Here is a 13,789-nt window from a genome sequence, read left to right as displayed (position 1 = left end):
GCAGGTAGTAGCATTTTCCACTAAGACTGTGACCTGGAGCCCATGTGGTAGAAGGAGAGAACCAGCATGTGCAAGTTGTCATCTGACCTCCACACATGCTGGGTGGCATGCATTTGCTCACACACACACACACACACACACACACACACACACACACACACACACACCCTGACTAAATTAAAATGTAAAAACATCTACTTCCTTTTGTATTATAGAATAGTGTTCTATGATAATATGAATTATCATAATGAACTATCCAAACCATTATAATTGAGCATCTGACCTCTGGCCAGTTCTTTTGTGTTATTAACAATGCTGCTGATTTCACATCTATAAACACATCATTTATTAGTAGTCTGATTATCTCCATGGGATTTTCAAACAATAAAATAATTAAAACAAAGACATACACATTTAAGCACCTATGGCATATAGCACCAGTTTGCTTTGGGAAATTTTGATCCAATTTGATATTTTAGCAACTGTACACAGCAGGATTCATTGTCATCACAGCATCATCAATAAAAATATGCTGTTGCTTTGTGGTTTTGCTTTTATTTATTTGTTATTTTGTTTGTTTATATATATACATATATATATAAACATATATATATATATATATATATATATATATATATATATATATATACACATGTATGCCATAATGTACATATGGAGGCCAGAGGACAACTTACAGGAGTCAGTTTTCACCTTCCACCCTGTGAGTTTCAGGGATGAAGTTCAGGTCATCAGGCTTGCCAGAAAGTTCCTTTACCCCCAGAGCCATCTTTCCAACCCCTCTTCACTTTTAAAGTATCACTAACTTTTTATGCAATGGTTCCGCTCAGTGGTGCTTTTTCAAGGGTTAACAGAATGTTTGTCTTTTATGCACTGTTCCCTGTGTACTCAAGCTGTTGGTTTGTTCCTGGAAGGCTATATTTCAGAAATAATGTTCAAGAGAGTTTAGGTTTTTTTTTTAACAAATTCTCCATGTTGAGCTTTTACATCACTGTGACAAAATATTGGAGAAAACTATTGACAAAAAAAGATGGGGTAAGCAAAATAACACAGCAGGAAAGTACTTGCCACTAAGATGTATAACCTGCGTCTGATGAAAGGAAATAATTGACTCCCAAGTCACTTTGTTCTGACTTCCATGCATAAGCTGTGGCATGCCCACCTCCCCAACCACCACCCCCCCAAATAGATAAATGTCAAAAAACCAAGCAGAAAGATGGATTTTGGCTGATGTTCTAGAGGTTTCCAAGCATGATTGCTCAACCCAAGCTCTTTTAGCCTGCCATGACACAGAAGACACAAACAGCACTGAATGGAGCAGAGCTGCTCACCACATGATAGCCTGGAGCACAGGAGGGGCAAGGGGCTGGGAAGAAGACTCAGGATAAGTCCTCGGTTAGCTACTACCTCTGCCATCTTCACCCTGCATGTTTGAAGCATCTGCCCCTCCCTGGTTGTCCAGTTACATCTTCAATCCATCCATATGCTAATATTAGACTATCATATCAAAGCCTTACTAATCTAATTGTTTCTGGAAATGTCCTTATGGACATGTCTAGAAATATGCATGGCTAAAGCTCTAAACAGGGTAAGCAAGTACTCAATAGTTCCTGCCTCACAAATATGTCTGTCAGATATATTGGGCCAGAAGGCTGAAGAAGATGCTCCAACATTATAGAGAGTTTTAAGTGACTATTCAGATAGAAAACTGTCTCTGTCATCTTTTCATTTGGAAAGCTATTAACCTGCACTCCTGGCATACTCAGGTAATCAAGTTTATTCCTTCTCAAGTCTCTGATGAAGTTAAAGACCAGATAGCTTAGTTTTACAATGAAGCTTAATGTTTAGGAGTTAAGATGTTTTTAGGTCTAGTGTTGATAATGACAATATGTGATGGAGATTGATTTACATTCAGAAATTTAGACACATCAAGATAGGAAAGATGTCTTCTTCAAGGCTGTCAAATACAGATAGCCAAAACACTAAGAATATAATAACATTTATATAATTCCTGATTGTGTTATGGTTTTTCTTGCCATAGGTAATCTATTGTATATATGTGTAACAATATAAATGTATATGTTAAAAAAGAAAAGAAAAGAAAAGAAACATGCATGGCTAATCTCCTGGGGAATCTCTTAGTCCAATCAAGTTGACAATGGAGATAAACCACTATTGCCTCTTTGCCCATCTCTGTTGATATAATCTTTGTTGGTGTTGTTTCTTCATGTTTTCTAGTACAAAGTTTTATATGAAATATTTTTGAAGGATATTAAATTTAGGAATTCAAATGACAATAGAAACTGAGAGAGAGACAGAGACAGAGAGATAGAGAGACAGAGACAGAGAGAGAAAAAAAAGTTCGATGGGAAGGGAAAGGGGAAAGATCTGGAAAGAATTGAAGGAGGGACTGAATATGATCAAAATACAGTATAGATAATTCCCAAATGATTAATAAAACATTTTTATAAAAAAGAAAATTCTAATAAAAGCTTAAATTTTTTCCATTTTGGACTTTTTTTTTTCCATTTTGGGCTTTGACAATTAGTTTTTATCCATGATAAAAATAATCTAATCGACTTCCCACTAACAGAAACCCACAAACTTGTGTAATACAGCTATTCCTCCAAAGAATTCACCTCCTGCCATCACATAGTGCTTAGACTCAGCAGCTTACCCCTTTAACACTACTCCTAGATGTGTTGGTGAGATACCCTGCGCCTCTAAGGCATTCCTACTAAGACAATGACAAATTAAACAAACCGCCCTACTTAGAATAGATTGCATCTGTCAACAGTGATTAAAGAGAAATTTAACCAATATTTAACACATGAGGAGATCAAACATGTGCCTAGTGTCAAAAAAAAAAACATCAATGTCAATTTTGTTGTATTATCTGTGCTGTGTTCAAGACCGTTGTTCCTAACCCCAATGTATTCTTTAGGTATTCGATGAATCAAACCTCTTCTTCATGCTACATCCCCAGGATTGTGGCTGAACACTCATAAACCCAGTTAAAACCTCTTTCTCCTTCTATGAGGGTGATTCTGGTGTGTGGTGTGTGTGTGTGTGTGTGTGTGTGTGTGTGTGTGTGTGTGTGTGTGTGTGTGTGTGTTCCTGTCCTGACTCTCAGCCGTGGAGTGTATTGTTATTGACAGACCCTCCTTCTAGTTATATGAGAGCAGAATTTAATTACCTCTCTGATGTCACAAGATTGCACTGATGCATTAATTTGGACATCCTAATTATCATTCTGTTTAAAAAATCTGTCTCTGATTAGCTTCGCTTTATGCTGAGTTCAAGATACCTTAGGCTAGAGTATCCCCTAAAGGCCATTCGAGCACAATGACTCTTTATTATTTGGGTTTCCTATGCCCCCTTTATTATCTAGAGTCTGTGTTAGGTTCCCTAGCTTCATGGGATGAGGAGGATGCCAAGACAGAAGTGTGCTGTGCTCTTTTTCATGTTCTTACACAAAAGGAAAAGTTCCACATATAAAACTGTTATGAAGCCGGGTGATGGTGGCACATGCCTTTGATCCCAGCACTAGGGAGGCAGAGGCAGGCAGATCTCTGTGAGTTCGAGGCCAGCCTGGTCTACAGAGAGAGTCCAGGAAAGCCAAGGCTACACAGAGAAACCCTGTCTTGAAAAACCAATCAACCAACAAACAAACAACTGTTATGAAGTCCAAAGCCGATGAAGCTGTCACTGCCGTCAAGTACACGCCACATCTTCTCTGATGACATTCATGAGATGTCACTTGATCATTTTAAACCACTCTGTCGCCCTGGTAGTCTGTATTTTAGAATCACTGTGGTGGTTAATTTTAGCTGCTGACCAGACAGGGTCTACATCACATAGGAAACAAGCGTCTGCGAGGGATTATCTAGACTCAGTGTGCGGGATTATCTAGACTGAAGTGTGAAAACTGAAGACGTGCCTTAAGCATGGATGGCATCATTCCATGGGCTGGTGTCCTGGAGTCCTGGCCTGAGTGTAAAGAAGAAAGCACGCCGAGTGCAGTCATTCACTGTTCATTGCATCCGGCTGTGTCTAGCAGCTCCATTACCTCTGTACCATGATGGACTTTATCCTCAAGTTGTGAGGTGAAATAAATAAACTCTTTTGTGAGGCACTTTATCATAGCAACATCAAATAACTAATATAAACACCCACTCAGCTGCCTGCTTATTTGCTCTACTGCGCAGTGTTATCAGGCTTCCTCTGGGCCCGAGTGGAGGTCGGCCAAGCACGTGTTTATGACCCTACTGGCAATCTCAACATGTTCAAGGATTCAAAACAACTATTTGACTATAGGTATTTATAAGTAGTTCACCTATTCTCAAAATATTACTTCCATCGATAATGTGGGAAGTTTTTTACTGACTCTCTTTGAAGCTGTTGGACTAAGTACTTTTCGAAATGAGAGAGAGAGAGAGAGAGAGAGAGAGAGAGAGAGAGAGAGAGAGAGAGAGAGAGACACTAGGGGTTGATAACTACTTTCCTTGATGAATCTATATCTTTATTTGATTTTCCTTTAATTGTTTATATTTTTTGAAGCAGAGTCTAGCTGAAACCGAGGCACATTGATTTGCTTCAGCTGCTTGGCCAATGGGCTTCAGAGCCTGCCTGTCTCTGCCCTCTACACCCGTTGTTGTCAGGAACGAGTTGCTATGCCCAGCTTTTTATGTTCTGGGGATCCCCCTGTCTATGCGGGCTGGCCAACTGAGTGACCTCTGCAGCCTATGCAAGGGCTAAGGCTCAGGAAACATTTACAGATGTGTGCAAGGGTCATGCTTTTTTTCCCCCCAAGGTTGGTAAATTTGGTTAGGAATCATTTGAATATAAACATGTGTAAGTATATACAGCTGTATTTCATTTATGATTAATTCTTCAACCATTAAAACAGAAAATACTAATTTATAGTGTTAATCATCTCCAAGTTAGAGCTTGAGGTTATTTTTCCAGACAAGAGTAGACTTTAAGTATGGACTTTGGAAGGACGAGGCAGTAGAAGCCTTATCCCAGATTAACACTGCTGTTACCAAGCATCAGTGTGTGGTCAGGGCTCACTAAATTTCTCTCCTGATTAGTGGCATTCTGTCATAAAGCCACCTATTGTTTGACATCCACAGGACTCCTCCTGTGACTTGAAATTTACAGGGAAAAAGCATGGAAAGCTGAGATTGCTTGCAACATTTCAGTCCCAACCACAGCTCCAGCAGCCGACTTCACAGCCACAGTTTGGGATGCGCTTTGCTCATATGTAAATTAATGTAAATTTCAGGTTAACATCAGTTAATTTAATTTTATATCATGAAGAAATGATGAGTATGAGATGAAAATTTAACATTTAATTAAGATGATGTGATATTTCATGTTTAGCGATAAAATGATGAAATTATTCTTGTGGGATTTTCCTCTTCAAATGGCAGTGGGAGACCAAAAAAAAAAGAAAAGAAAAAAGTAAGCACAGACTGTTCTGTACCTGGGCACCATCAGCCTGATTTTCTTCTAGGCACACAAAAAGTCAGCCTCTTAGTTCTGCTTCTCCCGTCAGCCTGAGAGCTGGAATCACTAATCAGTCATGTAACAGAGTAATCCCTGAAGCTCCCCCGTGTAATTTTCCATCTGTAAAAAACTATGTGCATTTCAAGAATGCACTTCAAAAGTCTTCAAAAAGTCTTCCATTTCTACATCATGGTGATAACACAGGGATTATATAAGATTCTAAGCACTCACCAAAGCTCCTGGAAAAATAAAATAAAAAGCATTCTAGACAATAAGTGGAAGCCGAGCCATCAGTGTTCTTAGAGTCTGCAGGCATGTATGCGCTACTTCTTCTTTGCTAGCTTTAAAAGTATCTCAGAAAGTTTTTGTAGGCTCAATTTTCTTAGCAAATATATTTTATTATGAATTTATTAACTGAGAGTACCTCACTTATAACCTGATTAACCTAAACAGTAGGAAAAGGAGATTAAAGAACACAACAATGAAACCATAAGGATATCAGTTCCGAGGAATGATTCTCCTGGCGTAATCAGCAGGATTTCTTCTGCTGGAACCTGGAGCAACCAGAACCCAGAACCTCAGCCAAAGCCCAGATCCCCGAAGCCTTCTCTCGAGCAGGTCTCTCTAGCAGTGTCTCGAAGTGGAGCAATGAACAGCCATAACTATCCCAGGTCTCCAAAGGCCCTGCCTCTTGTTTTTGGCTCACATTTGTACCTCCTTTCAGAATTTGTTCAAGGATGTTTTTCAGCTGGTTAACAACCAATCTTCCCCCCACAGTGGTCCAACTTCTAAGGGGATAAACATCACCTGTTCTTTCACAAGTCTTTTTCTCATACCCCGCTTGTGATCTAAACAAAAAAAAAAAAATGTTTATCTCTCTTTCAATTTTTTGTTCTGAAACCTGAAAACGTGGCCACATACCTATTTCTTTAGAGAACTCCTCAATTTTAATCTCTGTCGATGCTTGGATGAGGTAGTTCTTTGTTTTAGCATCATGTACCCAACTGAATGCCAGTAGCCTCTTTCCAGTTGTGACAATGAAGACTCCAGACCCTGGTCTATAGCTTATTTATAACAACAACAACAAAAAAAAACTATCTTGTGAGGAATACACCAAGCTTTGTACAGGCATATCTAAGCATGCCAAATTATGAATCACGTGTATGAATATATAAATATTCATGAAAAAAATCAATGGTCAACGTAATGGTCAACCTATTAATAATCTAGATGTTATCAAAGTAGGACGGAAAAGGGAAGAGTCCTGTTAAAAACAAGCATCATGAAAACAGACAACAAAACACCCATCAAGGTAGGGATACAATGTCAGAAATTCACACCAGTAGAAAATCCCAATACTTTCAAATAGTGATTCATCAAAATCTGAATGCAACCTAAGAAGCAAACAATTAAATCAATTCAGGATTAATATTTTTTTCTAATTAGCGAGATCAAGTTAGTGTCGACTGAGCAAATATGTACGTACTAGGATGCCTTCATATAACCATGACTTATATTCAATGACATATGAATTAAATAGTTTCTAAAGTACCCAATATTTAAAGAACTCTGTCACAACTGAAAGATAATCAAGGAGAAATATCATTTCTTCACATTTTATGACTTTTGCTGCTGTTATTTTGGCAGCTCAAGTATGGCAGCCTTCCCATTCCTCTGAAGAGGCTTAAGATGCTCGCAATGTAGCCCCCTGTGAGAACCACTGTGAATAAAATATAAAAATGATAGATGTTTCAGTGAGGCCCGAAGACTAGTGAGTATGTGTCAGAGAAAGAAAGCGAGAGGGGGGGTGCACGTTTTATAGAATTTACCAGTTGCCAAGCTGAATCTCAATTCTTATGCATTGTCTTATTTCTTCAGAATAAAAGATCTATCATGTTACAATGGCGGTTTGCAAATAGACTCTTATTTTTCTCTTTACCTTTTGAAAAAAAAAGCCATGAAAATTTCAAAATCTTACTTCTACCTAAGTCTATCTCCTTTTTCATGTGCTTAAGGAAATCATGGGCTGCATAAATAGAACCACTGAATGTACCAGTGAAAGGCACTCCCTTGAGTAGGTTAAATGGCATCTACTTGGTAATGAAGACTTTCACTGCCCCATAAATTTCCCCATTTAATCTTAGCATCAGGTTAGGAAGTTTTGGATGTATTTAGTCAACGGGGTTGAAGATCCTTTCTAACATTAACACAAAATTTAAGCCAATGGAAATGGGTAGAGTGGAGGAGGAGGGAATGGAAGACAACTTAGGAACCCAGACGATTACACCACCACGGAGGCACAAAATAAGAGCAGCAATGACAATGAGAGAATTTCAGGGTGAAAATGGAAGAGGCATAAATAAGAAACAGAGAAGAATAAGAGTTGGTAATGGGAGAAGTTGGGGAGAGTAAAGGAATACCCTAGGAGTCTCTGCTATTCTCGTCATCAGGATCTACTGTGAAGTCTAGCAGTTTAACATCAGCTAATAACTCAAAGCAGCTCAAGTGACACCCATGAAACTGTAGTCACATTAAACAGTCTTACCCTGCTGAGGCTACTGCTTCTGCTCCCATCCCTTTTACCATACTTATATAAAACTTTGTATCTACTAGGACACTTTTATACATCTATACAATCACATTGCTTTGTTTTCTTTTTTTTTTTTTCTTACGATCCACTGGGTGTATCCAGGGTCTCACACATGGGCTATCCTCTACAGTATAGGCAACTCATCGGTGGCTCCGATACTGCAGAGAGAGAGAGGGAGAGAGAGAGAGACAGAGAGAGAGAGAGAGAGAGAGAGAGAGAGAGAGAGAGAGAGAGACCCTCAACAGCCAACAGCTGTTGGTAATTGACTTACTTTGAAACCCTTTCGGCACATATTCTTTCTTCTTTGTTAAAGTTCCCATCGTTAAAGAAGCTTCAAATTCTTAGAGGCAGTGGTAAAGTGGAGGACATGAGAGTAGCTACCAAACCATATATAGCCACATATTCTGGCTCCAATTGTAGAGCCCTGTCTCTGCCTCTTTACATCTCTTTCCATCATTCCATCATCCCTTATATAGTAGAACAACCCTATATCGAAGACCAACCCTTCAACATCTTGCTGTCTTCCTTACTTTTTTCCTTCAATTATCCCTTCAGTTCATGCAAGTTCGACTCTTCCAGACTTCAGCTTTGTTTTTCTGTTGTTTCCATTTCCCCCACTCTGTACAGACTTACACTGACCTCCTTTTATCTGAAGAAAAGGAGGGAAAGTGTTGACTTCATCCCACCCTCCCCTTGAGACTCTCTAACACAGTGCACTCTGTTCTGTTCTGGTCTCACCTGCGCTACCAGCACAGCCTCTTCTCTCTCAACTCTCAGAGGCTTTGCCACACAACGTTGCCTTTTCTTTGGATCAATGATCATCAGCAGATTTATGAATAGATAAAATATGGTATATTTTAATGGCATATTGTTTGACAATAGAAAAATATAAAGGGACACATACTCAAAGGACTTTGAATCATACTACAGAGATGCTTGCACATCCATGTTTATCACTGCTCATTTTACAATGACACAGAGATGGAATGAGCCTAGACGTTCATCAACAGACAAGTGGACACTGAAAGCATGAGGCATACACATGGGCATGTACACACATACACACATGCGTGTGCACACACACAATGACATTTTATTCATCCATAAATGTGAAATTACTAAATTGGCAGGAAAATGGGTAGAACTGTCAATCATGTTAAATGGGGCAACATGCATACCTGCATGTCCTCTCTCATAAGCAGTCTACTCCCTAACTTCTTTAATATATATTTATTTATTATAATCTTTCACACATTGCATCCTGATTACTATCGCCACACTCTTATCTTCCCATTCCCACCCTCCCTCCCTCTTCTGCCCTATTCCCCTTCCCTAGACCTATGACAGGGGGACCCTCCTCCTCCACTGTCTGGCCACAGCCTATCAGGTCGCATGAGGATAGCCTGTATTTTTCTCTCTGTGTGCCCACTAGGTCATCTGGATCAAACAATGGGCTCCAGAGTGCATGTCAGCAGACCCCACATCCACCAACTTGGAGAATCAGCTGTCCATCTGTCAGCCACATCTAAATAGGGGGTCTAGGATCTCTGCATGCTTTGCCCTTGGTTGGTACTCCTTGTGGAGCTCCTGACGCCACCTGGTCCTTCCATTCCTCTACTCTTCCCTACAACTGTCAGCGCTGCTCCCAGAGTCCGGCTTTGAGTCCCAGTATCTGTTCCTCCGCTGGGTGGAGTCTCTCAGAAGACAACTATGTTAGGCTAATATCCACTTGTAAGTGAGTATATACCATATGTGTCTTTCTGGTAACTGTTAAATATGCATAATCAGATGCAAGAAATATTGGAAAAGGCCAGGGATCTTGAAAGGGACAGAGGACACAAGGGGCAAAAGAATCCTTACAGGGAGTGAGGAAGACACTAGAAAAAGATGTGTGGAAAGGGAGATCAAGATGGAAACCTTTGAATCATATACATTAGACTTTTTTATAAAGTATGCAAAGCTGTTCTCAAAGTAAAATTGTGGCTTGCCGAAAAAGACCGCACTAAGGGCTCCTCACTGCCTGACCAAGCCTTCTTCTAAAGAAGGCAAATACTAACCATTTCAAAAGAAATGCTTTTTCTAGCAGAAACTGAGAAATCTCTAAAACCTGGCCACACAAATCTCCAAATCTGTAGTTTCTTGGCATTTATTATTGGACACAAACCATTTGTGGTTTTCATAATAAATTGCTTAAGATTTCTCAATTATTATTTATATAAATGATCATTTATCCAATCCTCTAAATCATACTCCAATTAACTAATATGTGTGTGTGTGTGTTATATACATGTATACATATATATATAATCTGTCTTTTTCTCTATCAGCAGCCTTGGTATTCTATTCTAATTTTTCCAGAATTGTCCATCCAATATGTCTATTGTGAGTTTGATATTGTTATTTGCTTTCTTCTCCCTAGAATATAAACTCTCAAGGTCTGCAAGTATACTTGTTAGCTTTTTAGTCTGACAAATGACAAATAACTCTGAAATGTAATGCCTTTTAATAACAACCACTTATTTAGTCTTCTGTTTCTTTGGGTGAGATGTTAAGAAATATCCAGTTTTGCCTGAGCTCACACTTGTGTTTGCACTAAGTCAATGAGTTGACTGCGGTGCACTTGGTTCAGGATGGTCTTGACTGAGATAACTCTTCTCCTCCATCTAGTCTCTCAACAAGTTTGATCTCATGATAGCTGGACAGAATTACAAAAGAGAAATTCAAGGAATAAATGGCTTTTTGATCATAAATGATACCATACCAATTCTGTCCCAGGTCACAGGGGCAATCCAAGATTCAAGGTGCAAGAAAACACTCTATATCCTTTTATGAAGCATATGCATCCTTCACATACTTACTAATAGACAAATAGATTGGCAACCCTTAAATGTCCTCTTAGAATTTTTTTACAGCCTCCATATCATGATAGAAGCTGGAAATCACTCTAAAGGGGACAAATAGAAGGGAAATATAATGCCTATTTCTGCAAGCAATGTACCAGAGAGACTTGTCCTGATTTATTAATTGCTGTATCTTAATTTGATACCTGTTCTATAGATGCTCCATAAATGTTACCTGAATGAATAAATGTTGGCATTATCTTTTGGCTACTTCTTACCCAGAGTTTCTCCCATAAATTGTTCTTCCTTTGTTGTAAATAGTTACTGTATATTTACTGTATATAGGTGCTTACATGAACTTCTATTTTGAGCGGGTATCTATAATTGGAATGTGTATCTGCTGTTCTTTTAATGTTAAAATGAACTTTCATAGTGTCGTATAGTTATTGCAAAGCCTGGTGGCTGTTTGCTCCCTGAGTCCATGAGGCGTTCACATTTCATAGAAGACTTCCCTTCCAAAAACACTGGAGATGTTTCTGAACGCATTTGCCATCAATCTCTATAGCTATGTAGAGACTATACAAATGAGTCTTTACGTGTCTTCCTTTCTCTCCCCTTGTTCCACGTAAAGCCATCCTGTTTATCTCTCTTTCAAGGATGAAAACTACTGATTGTCAGTACTTGAAAGCACTTTGAAATCTTGGCCTAAAGAATGTTCTGAAAGCCTGAGTAATATCTCAGAGTTACAGACAAGGTGTCCATGTCTGAAATAGCAACAGGTACTGATGTTTCTACTGACCCTGAGTTTCTCCTTCCCTGCCACTGCAATATAAGCAAAGCAAATCAGAAAATGAGAGGAGTTCACTGATTGCTCTAATCACACCGTTCCGGTCTGAAAATGTACAAACCTTAAATTCAAATGTTGGCACCTAATCACCAATGTGATTTTGTTAGGATGGAGGCCATTTAGAAGATAAACCTTGGATTTTCTAGCCTCTAGCTAGGAAATAACTTCTTCCTGTGAGAGATGAATTTCTTATTCATAAACTACTTACTTTATTATGTATTTTTGCTCTTATGGCCCATGAAGACCAAGACTATTAGGAATAACCTGTATAGGTTTATTGGTAAGATGACTTGAACAAACCGGGTGGTTCCACTTTCCCTGTGACTAAGTAGATAGTTTCAATATTTAAGCATCCCATGTTGGTCCCAACACACACCAGGTATGGTATTTTAGAGTTACTTTTCCTGAAAGGATTTTACTTCTTGGAATAGTGCTGTATTGCAAAAAAAAAAAAAATGGCTAAGATGTTCTACCGTTAAGAGTACAATAATCAGGGAATCGATCCAAGCACTGTTCAGTGTGGTAGCATGCCTTAAGTTCTCATCCAAACAGCAGATTGTTCAAAGCTGTGACATCAATCAATTCCTTTTCCAGCAGGCCCTAGCCATCTGCACTAGTTCTGTTCACAGTGGACAAAGCCTTTTCACATTAGCAGATGAAACTACAGAAGGTAATTGGAAAAGAAGAGTTAACCGCTCACTTTCCTTTCTGTCGTTGACCCAAATCTCTGAGTGTGAAAACCTCATCAGAATCTTAATATCCCCTATGGAAACCAAATTTAACAGATTATTATTATTATTATTAATTATTATTATTATTATTATTTTATACTCATACTTCTTTTACAATCCTTCTCCTAGCCTTTTACTGTAAGTCTTTGTTTCTTCATGCCTGCATCACTGAAATCATCTTCAAACGTAATCCTCCTTTAACTATTTGTGGTCTCCCTGAGCAGACCTCTAGCTCTGCTTTTTGGACCTGGTATTTAGCGCTTCTGCTTATGCTCTCTAGTATTATTCTTTAAATTTATCCACTACATGGTAAACCTGATTGTAGTGGCTTGGATGAGAAATGTCACCAGTAGATTAGCATAGCTGAACACTTGTTTCCCAGTTGGTGGTGCTAATTGAAGGGTGCTGGAGCCATGCCAGCGGAAGCACATCACTAGGGATGGGCTTGGAGGTGCTGTGCTACCAGTTTACTCTCTCTGCTTTGTGCTTGGCATTCAGACATGAGTTCTCATCTTCCTGCTGCTGCCATCATGCCCACCTGATACTGAAGCCATCTCTCCAGGACCCAGAGATTGCTGCTATGATGTAGAGCTTTCTGCTGTGAATTCCACCACAATAGACTCTTACTCTTCTGGATCCATGAACCAAAACCCACTGTCCTAGTTCTAAAATAACCTATTTGGCATTTCTAAACGGATTTAAATGGTATATTACATGTGGGGGAAAGACACCTGACATATTTTAATTGATTAATTAACTGAATTATATAACCAAAACCATTTTATATGTGTCAATTATTTTGCCATGCCCCGACCTTGTTGTCACCTTTGCTGTCCTTTCTCTGCTTAAAGCATTTCGCTCCTAGCTAATCAGCGCCCACTTTAGCTTCAGATTCATCTTGTCCCTCTTCTTCATGGTCCCTTCAGATTGTAAAATATGATGATTTTTCTGCCTCATTGTCAAAGATAGTCACCTGCATAAGCCACCCCTGTTGGGGCATGGTCTGATGTATTTTGATGCTAACTACAGCTCGCTCGCTCTCTCTCTCTCTCTCTCTCTCTCTCTCTCTCTCTCTCTCTCTCTGTGTGTGTGTGTATGTGTGTGTGTGTGTGTGTGTGTGTGTGTGTGTGTGTGTGTGTGACCCAACTTTTGCTTAATAAAAAGTCATCCCACCTGGGCAGGGCAGGAGATAGGTGGGGCTAGGAGAGAGAGAGAGAGAGAGAGAGAGAGAGAGAGAGAGAGAGAGAGAGAG

This window comes from Acomys minous (genome assembly GCF_964271855.1).
Source record: "Acomys minous genome assembly, chromosome: 11".
NCBI lineage: Eukaryota > Metazoa > Chordata > Mammalia > Rodentia > Muridae > Acomys > Acomys minous.
Note: the sequence above shows the minus strand (reverse complement) of the source record.